Here is a 6,479-nt window from a genome sequence, read left to right on the forward strand (position 1 = left end):
GGACACACTTTGATTCAGCTAACTGCCTGTGTAATTCCCTAAGCAGTGAGTGCATGGAGATGTTAAAAACATTTAAAAGTATTTTCTTTTGAAATTTCCTGACATAGTTTGAATGTATGTTTAGGTACATTATGTAGCTTCAGGGGGGCTCTGGCACTAGTTCTGTCTCCACAGCTCCATGCTGCCATTTTGTCAAAGGGTCAAATCTAATCTTCAGTCAGTATTTCTGAATTCTCAGGAGAAAATTACACTAATCACAGTATCTAATACTCACAAGGCACAGTGCTAAGCTGCTCCCCTCCTTCACCTGACGTAGTATTAATTGGAAACAGCAATGAGATTGCCAACTGCTTTGGAAGTGATATCTCTAGGTTTCGTAGGAGTTTTTCTACACTAAAGAATATCGTATCAGAATCATGAGCTAGCCATGTAGAAATAAGAGTTGTTGAAAGAAAAGCTAAAGTAGTATAGATTCTTTTGTTGAGTACTCTTGATAAGGTAGGTGATATTTCAGACCTCTACAGTGTATGGACTTATTTAAGCCAAGGTAGGCACTATATCATCACTTTCATTTTATAGATGAGGTAAACAAAAGGTTACCTAAGCGCACAAAGCTGACAAAAGGTAGATCCAGGATTTGAACCCAAGCTGTCTGTCTCCAGGGTGAAAACTCTTAGAAATTGAACTATGCTTCTCCTATATAAATGAACAGCACAGAGTGACCAGATATTTATGGTATGCAAACACAATGTGAAATAGAGCAATGTACCAGGCCCCATGATAAGTTTCCAAGAGGAAACTTACAGAATTTGCTGTTGCTTAAGTAGGTATCATCACTGACTGGCTAAACACCCTGTCAACTGATGATCCAAAATGTTGGGACAATCCAAATACCCTCAAACTGTCACTTGCTACAGTCTGCCAAAACAGATTTCTAACTTCCCTCCTTTTAATAGAAATCATAGTAATGTTAGAAACTCAAAGGTTCTCAAGCCCAAGAGTATAAATTTTGATAGTCAATCATTTCTAAAATGATGAGAGTCATTACTATAATTAAAGAAAGAAAGGTAAAAGGTATTCTAGGGTAGTTATTATTATTGGGCTTTTAGAACATTTTGTAATTTTACTTCTTTATTTAACATTTTAAATTATTATTATTTAATAATAATTTAATAATAATTTTATAATAATAGTGCTGGGGGTACACTGTGACTCTTGTAAATGTACTCTTGTAAAAGAGTACTTTAATGATCCTCTGGATTTTGTTAGCATCCTGTTCATCTTTGATTTTATTAATTTGGATCTTTTCTGCCTTCGTCTTGTTATGTTGGCTAAGGTTTTGTTGATATTGTTAATCTTTTCAAAGAGCCAACTTTTTGTTTCATTGATTCTTTGTACAGTTTGTTTGTCTCAATCTCATTGATCTTGGCCCTGATCTTTATTATTTCTCTCTATCTGCTAGCTTTGGGTTTGGTTTATTTTTGTTTTTCTAGAAGCTTAAGGTGAATCATTAGGTTGTTTATTTGAGATAGCTCTGTTTTTTTTTTTTTTAAATGTAAGCACATATAGCTATAAACATTTCCCTTAGCATGACCTTTGTTGTGTCCCAGAGATTCTGGTAGGTTGTATTTTCATTTTCATTAGATTCTAGGACCTTTTTAATTTCTTCCCTTATTTCTTCAATGACCCACTGGTCACTTCAGCAGTGCATTGTTCAGTCAAGCAAGAAGTTCTTGGGACTCCATCTCAACCGATAAGAAAGTTGGGTATGGCGATGTGTGCCTATCACCCCAGCTATTTGGGAAGCATAAATAGGAGTATTGTAGTCCAGGTTGTCTTAGTCATAAAAGTGAGAGAGACCCTATTCCAAAACTAAAAGCAAAAAATTTCTGGGATTATAGCTCACCTGGTAGAACACCTGCCTGCCTGGCAAGTGCAAGTGCCTGAGTTCAAACCCCAGTACCTCTAAGAAGAAAGAGAAAGAAAAAAAGTATTCTGTTATTCTGAAATGATTTCTAACCAATTTCTTAAGTTACAACTTAGCAATTTTGAATCTGGTTGGTTGGATAAGTAATTAATTGAAAGTGCATTGGAATTTTTGTCTAAGCTAAAATTAATGGAAATGGATGAAAAAGAAAAGGAGAGGGGTTTTCAATGGAGAAGTTGAATAAAAAGCAAAATGGGCTCCTGCTGGGTCAGAAGCTTGAAAGTAAATGAACCCAGGGAATGGGTCAAGGACACAGCTACAGCTCACAGCTACAGCTCCTGGCCACAGCTGTTTTGAGAGATACTTAGGATCCCAGTGGATGTGCTGCTGTTCTGTGGGCTTACAGATCAGTGTCCTCAGTCTGAGATATTCACAATATGTCCTGGCTTTGTTTAGATACCTTTGCCTTGCTTTAAGAGAGAGATAATTAAATTCTGTTTCATACACATTTCCATTATTTGGGATTGTGGGCACCACTCTTTCAGTGGGGTGAGACCTAATAATATCGATCTTGTGGTGGTGTCACAGACACAGATTTCTTAGGAAAACATTCCAACAAAGAGGAAAACAAGGTTTCGTGGACCCCTGGCTTTAATTTTTGAAGCATTTAGAAAGAATCAATAAATCTCACTTTTTCTCACCTAGGAGTTCCTTAATGGCAGCAGAGTATTATGTAGGCTTCTTTTTCATAACCTTGATCTCCCATTGTCACTGGAGGACAGATTAGGGGGTTCCCACAGCTTCCCAGTTTCCATGCAAAATCACATGTCCTTGAGATCCACAAACATTGAAAAGCATTTCAAGGTATCTCAAAACAAGGAATTTTACAAGGTGAAAGTTTTAGCAAGGATCTATTTTAGTATAACAGAATAAAGTATAGACAAAGTGAGGAGAGAGAAAAAGAGACAGAAATATTTCTTGTTCCCCCACAGGAAATGGGAGCAAAGACTCAAGATGGTGGTCCTCAGGTCTTAATTTTATAGTGGTAGCTGGGGGCATATATATATATATATATATATATATATATATATATATATATATGGTCAAAGATAATGGATCCAGGTGGCTGACAGGGAGGGCTCATTCTCCCACATCACACCCTAAATCAGAGACAATAGGATGCTTCAGTATTTCTCTTTGCTAGACACGATTACTTTCTACCCATCCAAAGATCCTTGCAGCTTGCTAATATCTCAAAGAGGAAAGCAGAAGCAGGTGGCTCCTTTTTTGTCTCCCAGTTTCTGTAACTTAGCATCTAAAAGGAGAAAGAGCGAGGTGGAATCTTAGTGTGGTTTTGATTTGCATTTCCTTTATGGCCAGGGATGGTGAACATTTTTTCATGTGTTTTTTGGCCTTTGGAATTCCTTCTTTAGTTCAGTTTACCACTTCTTATTGGTTCATTAATTTTGGGGGGGGGCTTTAGCTTTTTTGAGCTCCCTGTAGATTCTGGTTATCAGTCCTTTGTCTGATGTATAGCTAGGAAATATTTTCTCCCACTCTGTGGGTGGTCTCTTCAATTTAGAGACCTTTTCTTTTGTTGTGCAGAAGCTTTTAAAATTTCATGTTGTCCCATTTAGCCATCCTTTCTCTAAGTTGCTGGGCTGCTGGAGTTCTACTGAGAAAATCCTTTCCTGTACCTATTGCTTCCAGAGTATTCCCTGCTCTTTCCTGTGGCTCTTTCCCTCTCCCACCCAGCAATAAAGAATCTCTCGGCCAGATCACTCCTCTTCGCATGGTCACTTTGGGCCTACATTTGGTGCCAAAACCCGGGAAATAGAACCTTAAGGGTGCAATAAGAACCGGAAACCTATCGGTGCCATTATTGCCATTATTTCCTGTACTAATTGCAAGGTTTCAAGTCTGATATTAAGGTCCGTAATTCACTTTGAGTTGATAACAGTACAGGGTGACAAGCATGGATCTTGTTTCAGTTTCCTGCAGGCAGATAACCACTATTCTCAGCAACATTTGTTGAAGAAGCTGTCTTTTCTCCATTGTATGTTTTTGGTGCCTTGTCAAAAATAAGGTAGGCATAGCTGTGTGGATTCATATCTGGGTCCTCTATTCTGTTCTGTAAGGAAATGTGGGCCCCAAAATGACCACGTGGAGAGGAGTGATCTGGCCAAGAGATTCTTTATTACCAGGTGGGAGAGGGAGAGAGCAGAGAGAGCCAAGAGAGCGAGGGAGAGAGGGGCAGGGGCTTAAATACCCCTCAGTGAGACTCAACATGATCTGATTGGTTAGGATCTTATGGTTCATGCTGATTGGAGGTTGGGGCAGAAGGAGGATTCAAGCTAGACTTGAGGCAGGACTGTGACCCTGGAAAACAGAAGCTTCAGGGTGCAGTAAGAACTGAAACCTATTGGCGCCATTATTGCCAACATGTTCCACTGGTCTTCATGTCTGTTTTTGTGTCAGTACCATGCTGTTTTTATTGCTATGGCTCTGTAGTATAGTTTGAAGTTGGGTATTGTGATAGCTCCAGCAGTGCTCTTTTTGCTCGCTATTGCCTTGGCTGGTCCCAGCCTTTTGTGTTTCCAAATGAACTTTAGGGTAGGTTTTTCAATACCTGTGATGAATGTCATTGGGATTTTGATGGAAATTGTGTTGAACATGTAGATTGCTTTTGGTAGTATATGTTGATTCTGCCAATCCATGAACATGGGAGATCTTTCCATCTTTTGTAGTCTTCTTTGATCTCTTTCTTCAGTGGTTTGTAGTTCTCCTTATAGAGGTCATTTACATCCTTTGTTACATTTATTCCTAGGTATTTGGTTTTTTTTTTTTTTTGAGGCTTTTGTGAATGGAATTTTTTTCCTATATTCTTTCTCAATTTGTTCATTGTTGTTGTATAGAAAGGCTCCTGTTTTTGTATGTTGATTTTATAGCCTGCTACATTGCTGAAGCTGTTTAAGGTGTCTAGGAGGTTTTGGGTGGAGTTTTTTGGGTCTTTGAGGTATAGGATCATGTCATCTGCAAATAGGGGTACTTTGACTATTTCTTTACTATATTAGGAAAAAACCTATGGCTGTTATAAAATTACTCAGTTCTCTTTGAAACACTTTGAATCTTTATTTTTGAGATAGTATCTTACTATGTAGTACAGGCTGACCTCAAACTCACAAGCCTCCTGCTTCAGCACCCCAAGTACTGAGATTATAGGTGTACACTATCACACCTAGCATAATTTTGATTTTAAAGATGCTTTAAAAAATTTTTTTTAGCAAATTCTACCTTGCAAAGGGAAAAAAAGTGCCTGCATTTGAAAAAAGTCTAACTCTATTATTATGATAACTCATAGTTTTAATTTTTAAAGCAGATTTTATTGTACAAGAAAAAAAATAGGCCTTGCTCATTGAGTCATTGACCCTCTGTAAGTCTAAGTCATAGTTCAGAGGGAGAACAACAGAGCACAGCTAAGCTTTTTCAGAATGCAGTACTGGAGCCTTCATCTAGGACAATTAAAATATTTCTTTCCCATTATCCCCCAAATCTCCTATTCTCTGTAAATGCTTATCTGTTTTTTTTAAATGAGAACTATATATATTTAAAGTTTTGAACTTTGAGGGGAGTAAATAACAAAGTGAATATGTTAGTTTGTTGCTGCTGGGCAAAATGGTAAAGATGAGCTATTCTAATCCATATCTAAACCTATTATTTTGATGGATGCTTCTTAACTTTTCATAGTTTTATAAATTGCAACATCTCACAATAAGTTAGCTCATTTTCATTGGGTTATATTTCACAGATTACCTGAAAGTGTTCAAGAGGAAGTTCAGAGATGAATGTTCTTTAGAAACTTTGACAAAAATTATTTTTTTAGTTTAGAACTCTTTTGGCCTTCTCAAATGTAGTAGGTCTTTAGGGTTTCAATGAAATATTCATCTGTGTAGATCAGATTCAAAGTAATTTCTTGAAATATGTCTTGGTTCCATAGATTATTCCCTGGGCCAGATCTTAGGAGCTGACTTTCCTTAGAGAAGCTCTCTGTTCAGTTTCTCAGTTTCACAAAGGGGTGGAGACCCATCCTGTTTTGTGGTAAGGCAGAGGAACCTGCAGTCAAAATGACTATCATGAAAGTTGCTCTACTCCAGACTTTATCTGACACTACACTCTCAGTGTTTATCAGAATTTAGATTGATAGAAAAAATGTTTAAAAAAGATTGTTCATGAGATATCAGGTTCACTATTCTAAAAAATTTCATGGTAATAAAATTTGGGGAAAGATGAAAAGCCAGATGTATGGGCTCGTTCAAGTTAAGATTCTGTTGCAATTAGGCTAAGTATGTCTTTAAAGATATTTTTGTTAAATATGGTGCCCTCACTTAGAATTCCTTGTAGAAACCCTTTCCTCATTTTATTTACTTATTTATTTATCCATTTATGTATGTATGTATCTATGTTTATTTTTATGATGAGGTCTTACTATGTAGTTCAGGTTGGCCTCAAACTCACAATCCTCCTGCCTTAGCCTCTCAAGTGCTGGGATTAC

This window comes from Castor canadensis, chromosome 11 (assembly GCF_047511655.1).
Source record: "Castor canadensis chromosome 11, mCasCan1.hap1v2, whole genome shotgun sequence".
NCBI classification, from domain to species: Eukaryota; Metazoa; Chordata; class Mammalia; order Rodentia; family Castoridae; genus Castor; species Castor canadensis.